Source organism: Convolutriloba macropyga, chromosome 3, assembly GCF_964194025.1.
Source record: "Convolutriloba macropyga chromosome 3, txConMacr16.3, whole genome shotgun sequence".
NCBI classification, from domain to species: Eukaryota; Metazoa; Xenacoelomorpha; order Acoela; family Convolutidae; genus Convolutriloba; species Convolutriloba macropyga.
In genome coordinates, this window is record NC_134470.1 from 7,093,830 (window position 1) to 7,108,561 (window position 14,732).

At 38.1% G+C, this 14,732-nt stretch overlaps 1 protein-coding gene across 1 annotated transcript in view; it reads right to left on the minus strand.

Moving 5' to 3' along the window:
• Positions 1 to 14,732, minus strand: part of LOC142336816 (uncharacterized) — a 173,032-nt gene that overhangs the window by 42,805 nt on the left and 115,495 nt on the right. The window lies entirely within an intron of this gene.

A 14,732-nucleotide genomic window follows, 5' to 3' on the forward strand; every position in this document is an offset into this window, starting at 1 on the left:
AAGAAAAACCATACTCTAGAGTTCAAGGATACTACATTTTGGTGTGACAGCTGTCCTGGCTTGGATCAAAACTCAGAAAAACTCGAAATTTTTGTGGGCAACGGAGTTAGCAAAATTCAAAGTCAATCGCCAACCAGCAGCCGGAGGCATATTAGTGGGAAAAGCAATCCAGCCGATCACGTTTCTTGAGGTACTCTTCCTGCTGACATTAAGGAGCATTGGCTAAGCCTATCAGCATTTTTGTTCGAACCAAAAGAAAACTGGAGCACTTTTCTCAACACCGAGAAGACAAACACCACAATGATGCGACAAATAATTCAACCAGTGGTTGCAGCCAAAAATTTCTCAAAATGGACGAAGTTGTTAAAAACAACAGCCCAAGTGTTTCGGTTCATCGAAATCTTGCGAACTAAATCCAAAAGAGCACTCAACATCAACGACGTCGAAAACGCATGGAACCACTTTATCCAAGTATGACAGCAGAATTCGTTTAGTCCCTAAATCGCTCTCTTGAATAAAAACAGGAATTAGCCATCCAAAGACAAACTTTTGCCGCTTTTACCTTTTCTGAAGGATAATATTGAAAGAGTTGGGGGCAGAACAAAGAGAAGTACATTGGGATATATCACAAAGCATCCAATTGTTCTTAACGAAAAAGAATCAATCGCCCAATTTTTCTTGGAGAAGTGCCATGAAATCTGCATGCACTTTGGAACAGAGTATGTCAAAAACTTTGTACAGTAAATTTACTATGTTTTTGGCCTAAGGGACTCCTTACGCAGCATTTCATACAAGTGCTTTGAATGTCGACTCTTTAAAGGACAAGGTCTTCAACTACCTATGGCAGATCTGCCTGATGCCCCATTTCCAGAAAACGAATCACCCTTAATCTTTACGAATGTAGGACTTAATTATATTGGGCCCTTCACCGTTATTCAAAGAGGCAAAGAACAGAAGGCCTATATCTGTCTTTTCAACTGCTTAGTGACTCGAGCAATACACTTTGAAGTGACAGAAGATCTGACAATATCAGCTTGTCTGACAGCCATTCGCAGATTCATTGCTCGACGTGGACGACCACGGCTCTTGCTCAGTGATAACGGAAGCAACTTCCTGGGAGCCAGAAAACAGATCAGAAGACAAAATCTGCAGTTGGACCAAGACTTTATCAAGAACAACTTGCTGAACCAGTAGGTTGAATGGCGCCTCAACCCCCCTCTGCTTTTCACTTTGGAAGCGTGTGGGAAAGGCTCGTGCAGATAGTAAAACAAGCTCTTCTTTTGAAATTGGGTTCTGCCAAATTGACTTGGGACGTCTTCACAACCATTGTCGCAGAAGCAGAATGCTTAGTTAATGCACGCCCCTTGACGCACGTCAGAAGCGACAACGAAGACGAAGATCCAATAACGCCAAATCATTTCCTTATTGGCCAAGCATTACCTAACAAACCAGCCTTTGTATTCAACGAAAACCCTTCACTGAAGACCAAAAAATGGACGCAGATCAGACAACGATTGGAAGCAACATGGAAGAGGCTGATCCGAGAATACTTGCCTACACTGAACACCCGAAGGAAGTGGACCAACCCAGAATCAAAGCTTGAAGTCAACGATGTTGTTTGGGTACTGGAAGAGTGAACTCCGAGAGGAATTTGGCCCTTAGGACGCGTGACAAGGACGTTCACTGGCCCCGACCAAACTGCTAGGTCTTGTGAAGTAAAAACCGCTCTAGGTCCTCTAACACGCCCAGCTGTGAGATAAGCACATGTTTTCCCGAAACCAATCCAATCAGGTTAGGTTAGGCAGGCCCCGAGAATATTGTCGACATCGATAATCTTCTTTCCATTGGCGCTAAATATTTACCGCAAAATTGTCATAATCGTTGTAAACTAAAAAGATATTGATTCATAACACATCACTTTGAAACCAAAAAGGGCACGTGGCAACAATCGAATTAAAGTAATTTTGGGTACTAAGGTATTTGAGAAACGTCAAAGAACAGACTAGAAAGCTAAGAAAGAAGGCAAGTCGACGCCCCCCCCAACCGAGCACCAAACGACTCCCCAAAGAGGCATCGACATTGCCAATGTCTGCACACGTGTCGAATGTTCCTTGATTTCATACAAGGATCTTATATGCTTTCAAACTGTCCATAGTTGATATTTCTTAGTACGGTGCTTGTAAGAAACCAAAGTAAACAAGCGAGAAATCTGACTACTTAAAATTTTTCACCACTAGTTGTAATAAATAATGAAGGCCCTTTCATTGCGACCCTTTCAGAGTAATCGAAAGTGATTTCTTGTTTGAAGGCTGCTTTTTTCATGTTGATGTCAATACAGTTATTATTTTCTGAACAATAGCTCAATTTGAAAGCAGTATTTCAACAACAGTTCTCTAGTTCTCATGCAGCAGTTTCATCTGAAATTTACTTTTGGAATTTGAACTCGGTCCTGGTTGGCCAAAAATTTCAGAACTGTAGTTCCTTAGTTCAAGATTCCTGTCTTTCTCATTGAAATTTTATATTGAGAACTACTGAACTGAAAAATGAGTACACAAAGAAGTAGTGAAAAAAATGGCAAAGTCTGATATAAAGTGACTTCCCCTTCAATTCGGAAAGTTGTGAGAGTCACCATGGTCAGAATTTCTGACTCTGATCTCATCATCATGGTATGAGGCATTGCTGCCCATCACCAGCCGCACGTAGTGAGTCTCGAACGACAGCACGCCATCTTCACCGGTCCATCACTACTTCTTCCACAGTTGTTTTCCATGTCTTCTTCCAGGTGTCTGTGCCCATTTGGGGTGATTTCAAGACCATTTCCATGTCTCTTGCGAATGCTGACCTCCATGTCGTTCTGATACTCCTGGTGGTCTTTTCCTGGAGGGACCCTTATCGAAGGTCTTTGCCTGTTTCGTTATGCTCTTTTATGATATTAGAAACACTTGTCCGCATTATTTGAATCTCCTTTGTCAGAAGAGGATGCGTATGAACGTGTCCATTTTCGCTGCTGTTATAGCGACTCGGCGTCAGTGATTGGGTCCAAGTCACCGACGAAAACAACGGTTCTCAAGGGCGGCTAGTTTTGCCAGGTCAGCTTTCTTGATGGCCAGATTTTCCGAACTGTACAAGAGAGCACTACAAACGTATGCTTTATATACTTAACTCTTCGTGTTGCTGTGATACCCCTGTTAACCCAGAAAATCTTTAGTTGCACAAAATTTGCTGTTACTATGATCTTTCGCTAATAATTTGTGGGCGATAGTTGAAATAGCAACACTGGTATTCTGTCGATATAAGTAAAGAACAATTGTGAAATTATCTGCTGTGGAAAATTAGCGAACGAATTCTTGTCAAAGCAAAGATTAGCGATCAGGCAAAATTGAATCGGACTATGCAATCAATCAAATTATGTTAATCTGTATTTATCTATTCCAGCATAATTAGGCCTATGTTTTTCGCACTTAAAGTGCAGTTATTTAGGTAACCAACTTTGGTCTGTTTTCAGGTACTCGTTTTTATAAAATTTTTGACAATTTTGGCCGTAGTCTGAACAGAGTTGACATAAGCCTGACTTTCATCTGATTAGAAAATAAACTTCTGACTCGTTTACCGAAAACTTGACTTTGAATTGAAATTGTGTGCACCCGTCTTGAATTGTCGTTGACTTCATACAAAGATCTTATATGCATTCATACTGTCCATATTTGATAATTCTTAGTACGGTGCTAGTAGGAAACCAAAGAAAACAAGCGAGAAATCTGACCTACTTAAAATTTGTCACCTCTAGGTATCATAAATAATGAAGGCACTTCAATTGCGACCCCTTCAGAGTTATATAAATCGTTTTCTTGTTTGATGGCGGCTTTTTGTTCATATTGATATCAATACAGTTATTATTTTCAGAACAATAGCTCAATTTGAAAATAATATCTCAATTATAGTTCTCAAGTTCTCATGCAGCATTTTCATCTGTCATTTTGTTCTGGAATTTGAACTCGTTTCTGGTAGGCCATTATTTTCAGAACTGTAGTTCCTTAGTCGAATTTTCCGTCTTTCTCACGTAACTTTTTGTTTGAGAACTATTGAACTGAATATTGAGTACACAAAGCAGCAGTTGAAAAAACTGTAAAATCTAATTTAAAGTGACTTCCCCCCTTCACTTCGTGAAATATTTAGAGTCAACATAGCCAGAGTTCTTGACTGTGATCTCATCATTGTGGTATTAGGCATTGCTGCCCATCAACGGTTCATCACTACTTCTTCCACAGTTGTTTCCAATGTTTTCTTCCATGTATCAGTGCCCATTTGGGGTGACTTCAAGACCAACTCCAGGTCTCTCGCAACTGCTGACCTCCAGGTTTTTTCTGATCCCACTGATGGTTTTTTCCTGGAGGGAGCCTTATCGAAGGTCTTTGCATCTTTCGTTATCCTCTCATATGATATTCGAAACACGTGTCCGCACTATTTCAGTTTCATTTGACAATTTGTCAGAGGAGGATGTGTATGGACATGTCCATTTTCGCTGCTGTTCGCAGCGACTCAGCGTCAGTGATTGGGTCCAAGTTACCGACGATAACAACGGTTCTCAAGGGCGTCTAGTCTTACCAGGTCACCTTTTTTGATGAGCGATATTTCCTCACTGTACAAGAGAGCACTACGAACGCATGCTTTGTATACCTTACTCTTCGTGTTTGCTGTGACGCGCCTGTTCGCCCAGAAACTTTTTAGTTACGCGAATATCGATGTTGCTATGATCTGCCGCAATAAACCTAAGGGCGATGATTGAATTAGCAATATTAGTATTTCTTTGATATAAGTAGAGAACAATTATTAAAATATCTGCTCTGGAGAAGTAGCAAACGAATTCTAGTACATTCAAAGATTACCGATCAGGTAATATTGAAACGGACTACAATTAGTCAATTTACACTAATCTGTATTTATCTATTTCGGCATAATTAGCCCTATGTTTTACGCACTTAAAGTGCGGTTATTCTGGTACCCAATTTTTGTCTGTTTACAAGTACTCATTTTTATAACAGTTTCGACAAAATTGACCGTCGTCTGAGCAGACCTGACATAAGTCTGACTTTCATCTGATTAAAAAGTAAACTTCTGACAAAATTGTTCGTCGTCTGAGCAGACTTGACATAAGTCTGACTTTCATCTGATTAAAAAGTAAACTTCTGACAAAATTGTTTGTCATCTGAGCAGACTTGACATAAGTCTGACTTTCATCTGATTAAAAAGTAAACTTCTGACAAAATTGTTCGTCATCTGAGCAGACTTGACATAAGTCTGACTTTCATCTGATTAAAAAGTAAACTTCTGACAAAATTGTTCGTCATCTGAGCAGACTTGACATAAGTCTTACTTTCATCTGATTAAAAAGTAAACTTCTGACAAAATTGACCGTCGTCTGAGCAGACTTGACATAAGTCTGACTTTCATCTGATTAAAAAGTAAACTTCTGACAAAATTGTTCGTCATCTGAGCAGACTTGACATAAGTCTGACTTTCATCTTATTAAAACAATTTCGACAAAATTGGGCGTCGTCTGAGCAGACTTGACATAAGTGTGACTTTCATCTGATTAAAAAGTAAACTTCTGAATTGTGTACCGAGATCTTGACTTTGAATTAAATATGTGTGCACCTTTGCTGAATTTTCGTTGATTTCATATAAGGATCTTATTTGCATTCAAACTGTCCATATTTGATAATTCTTAGTACGGTGCTAGTAGGAAACCAACGAAAACAAGCGAGTAATCTGACATACTTGCAATTGTTCACCTCTAGTTGTCATAAGCAATTAAGGCCCATTAATTGCGACCTTTTCAGAGTAATAGAAAGCAGTTTCTTGTTTGAAGGCGGCTTCTTTTTATATTGATGTCAAAACAGTTAATATTTTCCCAACAATAGCTCAATTTTGATACATTATCTCAACTACAGTTCTCTAGTTTTACTGCAGCAGTTTAATCTGTCATTTTGTTTTGGATTTTGAACTCGACTCTGGTTGGCCATTAGTTTCAGAACTGTAGTTCCTTAGTAGAATTTTCTGTCTTTCTCACATAAATGTTTGTTTGAGAACTATTGAACTGAATATTGAGTCACCATAGCCAGAATTCTCGACTGTGATCTCATCATTGTGGTATTAGGCATTGCTGCCCATCAACGGTTCATCACTACTTCTTCCACAGTTGTTTTCAATGTTTTCTTTCATGTATCAGCGCCCATTTGGGGTGACTTCAAGACCAAATCTAGATCTCCTGCCAATGCTGACCTCCATGTTGTTCTGATCGAAACACGTGTCCGCTTTATTTGAGTCTCATTTGACAGAGGAGGGTGCGTATGGACATGTCCATTTTCGCTGCTGTTCGCAACGTCTTGGCGTCACTGGTTGGTTCCATGCAAAGTTACCGACGAATGCAACGTTCTCAAGGGCCTCTTGTCTTGCCAGGTCAGCTTTCTTGATGACCCATTTTTGCGCACTGTACAAGAGAGCACTACGAACGCATGCGTTGTATACTTTACTCATTGTGTTTGCTGTGATGCCCCTGTTGGCCCAGAAACTCTTTGGTTGCGCCAAGTTCGATGTTGCTATTATCTGCCGCTAACAACTTGGGGACGATGGTTGAACTAGCAATACTATTATTTTGTCGATATAATTAGAGAACAATTGTGAAATTATCTGCTGTGGAAAATTAGCGAACGAATTCTTGTCCAAGCAAAGATTAGCGATCAGGCAAAATTGAATCGGACTATGCAATCAACCAAATTACGTTAATCTGTATTTATCTATTCCAGCATAATTAGGCCTTCGTTTTACGCACTTAAAGTGCAGTTATTTAGGTAACCAATTTTGTTCTGTTTACAGGTAATCATTTTTATAAATTTGTCGACAATTTTGGCCGTAGTCTGAACAGACTTGACAAAATTCTGACTTTGATCTGATTAGAAAATAAACTTTTGACTCGTGTACCGAGAAGTTGACTTTGAATTGAAATTGTGTGCACCCGTGTTGAATTGTCGTTGATTTTATACGAGGATCTTATATGCATTCATACAGTCCATGTTTGATAATTCTAAGTACGGTGCTAGTAGGAAACCAAAGAAAACAAGCGAGAAATCTGACCTACTTAAAATTTGTCACCTCTAGGTATCATAAATAATGAAGGCACTTCAATTGCGACCCCCTCAGAGTAATATAAATCGATTTTTTGTTTGATGGCGGCTTTTTGTTCATATTGATATCAATACAGTTATTATTTTCAGAACAATAGCTCAATTTGAAAATAATATCTCAATTATAGTTCTCAATTTCTCATGCAGCAGTTTCATCTGTCATTTTGTTCTGGAATTTGAACTCGTTTCTGGTAGGCCATTATTTTCAGAACTCTAGTTCCTTAGTCGAATTTTCCGTCTTTCTCACGTAAATGTTTGTTTGAGAACTATTGAACTGAATATTGAGTACACAAAGAAGCGGTTGAAAAAACTGTAAAATCTAATTTAAAGTGACTTCCCCCTTCAATTCGTGAAATATTTAGAGTCCCCATAGCCAGAATTCTCGACTGTGATCTCATCATTGTGGTATTAGGCATTGCTGCCCATCAACGGTTCATGACTACTTCTTCCACAGTTGTTTTCAATGTTTTCTTCCATGTATCAGCGCCCAGTTGGGGTGACTTCAAGACCAAATCTTGATCTCTTGCCAATGCTGACCTCCATGTTGTTCTGATACCCCCTGTTGGTCTTTTCCAGCAGGAAGCCTTATCGAAGGTCTTAGCCACTTTCGTTATCCTCTCGTATGGTAATCAAAACACGTGTCCGCTTTATTTGAGTCTCATTTTACAGAGGGGGTTGCGTAAGGACATGTCCATTTTCGCTGCTGTTCGCAGCGTTTCGGCGTCACTGGATGATTCCATGCAAAGTGATCGACGATTGCAACGCTTCTCAAGGGCGTCTAGTTTTGCCAGGTCAGCTTTATTGATGACCCATGTTTGTGCACTGTACAAGAGAGCAATACGAACGCATGCGCTGTATACTTTACTCATCGTGTTTGCTGTGATGCCCCTGTTGGCCCAGAAACTCTTTAGCTGCGCAGAATTCGATGTTTCTATGATCTGCCGCCTAGAACTTGGGGGCGATGGTTTAACTAGCAAGACTAGTATTTTGTCGATATAATTAGAGAACAATTGTAAAAATATCTGTTTTGGAAAATTAGCAAACGAATTCTAGACAATGCAAAGATTACCGGTCAGGTAAAAATGAATTGGACTATGCAATCAATCAAATTACGTTAATCTGTATCTATTTATTCCGGCCTAATTAGCCCTATGTTTTACGCACTTAAAGTGCTGTTATTCAGGTACCCAATTTTGGTCTGTTTGCAGGTACTCATTTTTATAAAAATTTTTGATAATTTTGGCCGTAGTCTGAACAGAGTTGACATAAGTCTGACTTTCATCTGATTAGAAAATAAACTTCTGACTCGTGTACCGAGAACTTGACTTTGAATTGAAATTGTGTGCACCCCTATTGAATTGTCGTTGATTTTATACAAGGATCTTATATGCTTCCATACTGTCCATATTTAATAATTCTTAGTACGGTGCTAGTAGGAAACCAAAGAAAACAAGCGAGAAGTCTGACATACTTAAAATTTTTCAACTCTGGTTTCACTGTTTCACTGGTTGTAATAAATAATAAAAGCACTTTAATTGCGACCCCTTGAGAGTAATAGAAAGCGATTTCTAGTTTGAAGGCGGCTTCTTTTTCATATTGATGTTAATACAGTTATTTTTTTCTGAACAAAAGCTCAATTTTAATACATTATCTCACATACATTTTTCAAGTTCTCATGCAGCAGTTTCATCTGACATTTTGTTCTGTAATTTGAACTCGTTTCTGGTTGGCCAATAATTTCAGAACTATTGTTCCTTAGTTCAAAATTTCAGTCTTTCTCACAGAAACGTTTTATTGAGAACTATTGAACTGTAAATTGTCTACAAAAAGAAGCGGTGGAAAAAACTGCTAATTCTATGTTAAACTGACTTCCCTCTTCAATTCGTGAAGTTGTCAGAATTCCCGACTCTGATCTCATCACCATGGTATCAGGCATTGCTGCCCATCACCAGCCACACGTAGTGAGTCTCGAACGATAGCACGCCACTGTTCCTCTCGTATGGTAATCGAAATACGTGTCCGCTTTATTTGAGTCTCATTTGACAGAGGGGGTTGCGTAAGGACATGTCCATTTTCGCTGCTGTTCGCAACGTCTTGGCGTCACTGGTTGGTTCCATGCAAAGTTACCGACGAATGCAACGTTCTCAAGGGCCTCTTGTCTTGCCAGGTCAGCTTTCTTGATGACCCATTTTTGCGCACTGTACAAGAGAGCACTACGAACGCATGCGTTGTATACTTTACTCATTGTGTTTGCTGTGATGCCCCTGTTGGCCCAGAAACTCTTTGGTTGCGCCAAGTTCGATGTTGCTATTATCTGCCGCTAACAACTTGGGGACGATGGTTGAACTAGCAATACTATTATTTTGTCGATATAATTAGAGAACAATTGTAAAACTATCTGCTGTGGAAAATTAGCAAACGAATTCTAGACAATGCAAAGATTACCGGTCAGGTAAAAATGAATTGGACTATGCAATCAATCAAATTACGTTAATCTGTATCTATTTATTCCGGCCTAATTAGCCCTATGTTTTACGCACTTAAAGTGCTGTTATTCTGGTACTCAATTTTGGTTTGTTTACAAGCACTCATTTTCTTGAAATGTTTGACAATTTTGACCGTAGTCTGAACAGACTTGACATAAGTCTGACTTTCATCTGATTAGAAAATAAACTTCTGACTCGTTTACCGAAAACTTGACTTTGAATTAAAAATGTGTGCACCCGTGTTGAATTGTCGTTGATTTCATACAAGAATCTTATAAGCTTCCATACTGTCCATATTTAATAATTCTTAGTACGGTGCTAGTAGGAAACCAAAGAAGACAAGCGAGAAATCTGACATACTTAAAATTTTTCAACTCTGGTTGTAATAAATAATGAAAGCTCTTTAATTTCGACCCCTTGAGAGCAATAGAAAGCGATTTCTTGTTTGAAGGCGTCTTCTTTTTCAAATTGATGTTAATAGAGTCACTATTTTCTAAACAAAAGCTCAATTTGAATACATTATCTCAACTACATTTTTCAAGTTCTCATGCAGCAGTTTCATCTGACATTTTGTTCTGTAATTTGAACTCGTTTCTGGTTGGCCAATAATTTCAGAACTATTGTTCCTTAGTTCAAAATTTCAGTCTTTCTCACAGAAACGTTTTATTGAGAACTATTGAACTGTAAATTGTCTACAAAAAGAAGCGGTGGAAAAAACTGCTAATTCTATATTAAACTGACTTCCCTCTTCAATTCTTGAAGTTGTGAGAATTCCCGACTCTGATCTCATCATCATGGCATCAGGCATTGCTGCCCATCAACAGCCACACGTAGTGAGTCTCGAACGACAGCACGCCATCTTCACCGGTTCATCACTACTTCTTCCACAGTTGTTTTCCATGTTATCTTCCAGGTGTCAGTGCCCATTTGGGGTGACTTCAAGACCAACTCCTGGTCTCTCGCAACTGCTGACCTGCAGGTTTTTTCTGATCCCCCTGATGGTTTTTTCCTGGAGGGAGCCTTATCGAAGGTCTTTGCATCTTTCGTTATCCTTTCAAATGATATTCGAAACACGTGTCCGCACTATTTCAGTTTCATTTGACAAATTGACAGAGGAGGGTGAGTAAGGACATGTCCATTTTCGCTGCCGTTCGCAGCGTCTTGGCGTCATTGGTTGGTTTCATACAAAGTTACCGACGAATGCAACAGTTCTCAAGGGCCTCTTGTCTTGCCAGGTCAGCTTTCTTGATGACACATTTCTGCGCAGTGTACAAGAGAGCAATACGAACACATGAGTTGTATACTTTACTCATCGTGCTTGCTGTGATGTCCCTGTTGGCCCAGAAACTCTTTGGTTGCGCGAAGTTCGATGTTGCTATTATCTGCCGCTAACAACTTGAGGGCGATGGTTGAACTAGCAATACTATTATTTTGTCGATATAATTAGAGAACAATTGTAAAATTATTTGCTGTGGAAAATTAGCTAACGATTTCTAGATCAACCAATTTTTACCGATCAGGTAAAATTTAATCGCACTATGCAACCAATCAAATCACTTTAATCTGTATTTATATATTCCGGAATAATTAGCCCTATGTTTTACGTTCTTAAAGTGCGGTTATTCAGGTACCCAATTTTGGTCTGTTTGCAGGTACTCATTTTTATAAAAATTTTTGATAATTTTGGCCGTAGTCTGAACAGAGTTGACATAAGTCTGACTTTCATCTGATTAGAAAATAAACTTCTGACTCGTGTACCGAGAACTTGACTTTGAATTGAAATTGTGTGCACCCCTATTGAATTGTCGTTGATTTTATACAAGGATCTTATATGCTTCCATACTGTCCATATTTAATAATTCTTAGTACGGTGCTAGTAAGAAACCAAAGAAAACAAGCGAGAAATCTGACATACTTAAAATTTTTCAACTCTGGTTTTAATAAATAAGGAAAGCACTTTAATTTCAACGCCTTGAGAGCAATAGAAAGCGATTTCTTGTTTGAAGGCGTCTTCCTTTTCAAATTAATGTTAAAACAGTCATTATTTTCTGAACAAAAGCTCAATTTTAATACATTATCTCAACTACATTTTTCAAGTTCTCATGCAGCACTTTCATCTGACATTTTGTTCTGTAATTTGAACTCGATTGATTCTGGTTGGCCAATATTTTCAGAACTATTGTTCCTTGTTCAAAATTTCAGTCTTTCTCACAAAAATGATTTATTGAGAACTATTGACCTGTAAATTGTCTACAAAAGAAGCGGTGGAAAAAACTGCTAATTCTATATTAAACTGACTTCCCTCTTCAATTCTTGAAGTTGTGAGAATTCCCTACTCTGATCTCATCATCATGGTATCAGGCATTGCTGCCCATCACCAGCCACACGTAGTGTGTCTCGAACGACAGCACACCATCTTCACCGGTCCATCACTACTTCTTCCACAGTTGTTTTCCATGTTTTCTTCCAACTGTCAGTGCCCATTTGGTGTGACTTCAAGACCAACTCCAGGTCTTTTGCAACTGCTGACCTACATGCTTCTTCTGATCCCCCTGATGGTTTTTTCTTCTAGGGAGCCTTGTCGAAGGTCTTTGCATCTTTTGTTATCCTCTCATATGATATTCGAAACACGTGTCCGCACTTATTCAGTCTCATTTGACAATTTGACAGAGGAGGGTGCGTATGGACATGTCCACTTTCGCTGCTGTTCGCAGCGTCTTGGCGTCAATGGTTGGTTCCTTGCAAAGTTAGCGACGAGTACAACGGTTCCCAAGGGCCTCTAGTTTTGCCAGGTCAGCTTTATTGATGACACATTTTTGCGCACTGTACAAGAGAGCACTACGAACGCATGCGCTGTATACTTTACTCGTCGTGTTTGCTGTGATGCCCCTGTTGGCCCAGAAACTCTTTAGTTGCGCATAATTCGATGTTTCTATGATCTGCCGCTAATAAATTGGGAATAATGGTTGAACTAGCACTACTATTATTTTGTCGATATAATTCGAGAACAATTTTAAAAATATCTGCTGTGGAAAATTAGCGAACAAATTCTAGGCAATGCAAAGATTACCGGTCAGGTAAAAATGAATTGGGCTATGCAATCAATCAAATTACGTTAATCTGTATCTATTTATTCCGGCCTAATCAGCCCTATGTTTTACGCACTTAAAGTGCTCTTATTCTGGTACTCAATTTTGGTTTGTTTACAAGTACTCATTTTCTTGAAATGTTTGACAATTTTGACCGTAGTCTGAACAGACTTGACATAAGTCTGACTTTCATCTGACTAAAAAGTAAACTTCTGACTTGTCTACCGAGAACTTGACTTTGAATTGAAAGTGTGTGCACCTGTTTTGAATTGTCATTGATTTCATACAAGGATCTTATATGGTTCTATGCTGTCCATATTTAATAATTCATAGTACGGTGCTAGTAGGAAACCAAAGAAAACAAGCGAGAAATCTGACATACCTAAAATTTTTCAACTCTGGTTGTAATAAATAAGGAAAGCACTTTAATTTCAACCCCTTGAGAGTAATAGAAAGCGATTTCTTGTTTGAAGGCGGCTTCCTTTTCATATTGATGTTAATACAGTTATTTTTTTCTGAACAATAGCTTAATTTTATAACATCATCTCAACTACATTTTTCAAGTTCTCATGCAGCACTTTCATCTGACATTTTGTTCTGTAATTTGAACTCGATTCTGGTTGGCCATTATTTTCAGAACCGCCATTTCTTACATAATTTTGCGCTGAATGCGTTGAATTTTTGTCTTTAAATTCAACGCATTCAACGCAAAATTATGTAAGAAAATTGCAGTGACTTTTCCAACTTGTCAACGCTAGTTGCCGCTGATCTTACATATTTAGCATTGAATTTAGCGTAGATCTTACATATTCAGCGTTGAATTCAGCGTAGATCTTACATATTTTTGCGTTGAATTTAGCGTTGATCTTGCAAAAAATCAACACGTAGAATTCTGGGTATGGGACTCGAACCACTGACCTCTTGTTTTTTTGTCGCCTCTTCTACCATTTCGCCACCGTACCTTTGTTTCTTTATGAGCCGCAATGCTTATAAAGCGTAGATCTTACATATTTTGCGTTGAATTTAGCGTAGATCTTACATATTTTGCGTTGATTTTAGCGTAGATCTTAAATATTTTGCATTGAATTTAGCGTAGAACTTGCATATATTTCGTTGAATTTAGCCTAGATCTTACATAATTTCAACGCATTTATCATGTGAGAAGTACTGGGAAAAATTTAAATTTTTTTAAGTTTTGAAAAAAGATTTTAATTCCTAAAATGGTCTGAAATAATTTTTGCACCGTAAGAGATCAAATGGTTATTTTTTTGCTGACTTCATTTTTCTCAATTGTGCAGTATAGGGGTCGAAACAGTAAAAAATTAATTTTTCGAAAAAAAACTTGAAAAATTTGAAATCTTCAAATGATCTGAATTGGATTTTGCACTAAAAAAGAGCACTAAAAAAGATTTTTTTCTGACTTCTTGTTACTCACCTTTGTAGTATAGGGTTCGAAATAATGAAAAAATTAACTTTTCGAAAAAAAACTTGAAAAGTTTTGAAATCTTAAAATGGTTTGAAACGGATTTTGCACTATAAAAGAGCACCAAAAATTGATTTTTCTCACCTGTAGAGTATAGGGTCGAAACAGTTAAAAAAAATTAACTTTTTGAAAAAAAACTTGAAAAAATTGAAATCGTAAAATGGTCTCGATTGGATTTTGCACTATAAAAGAGCACTAAAAAGTGGTTTTTTTGCTGACTTCGCTTTTCTCACCTGTGAAGTATCGGGGTCGAAACAGTGAAAAAATTGACTTTTTGAAAAAAAACTTGAAAAACTTTTGAAATAATAAAAAGGTCTGAAATGGAATTCAACAAATTCAACCTTAAATTTGTAAGATCTAATCCAAAATTCTACGCAAAATATGTAAGATTGGTTTTGAAAGCGTTGATTTTATGTAAGATCTACGCTAAATTCAACGCTAAATATGTAAGATCTACGCCAAATTTCAACGCAAAATATGTAAGATTGGC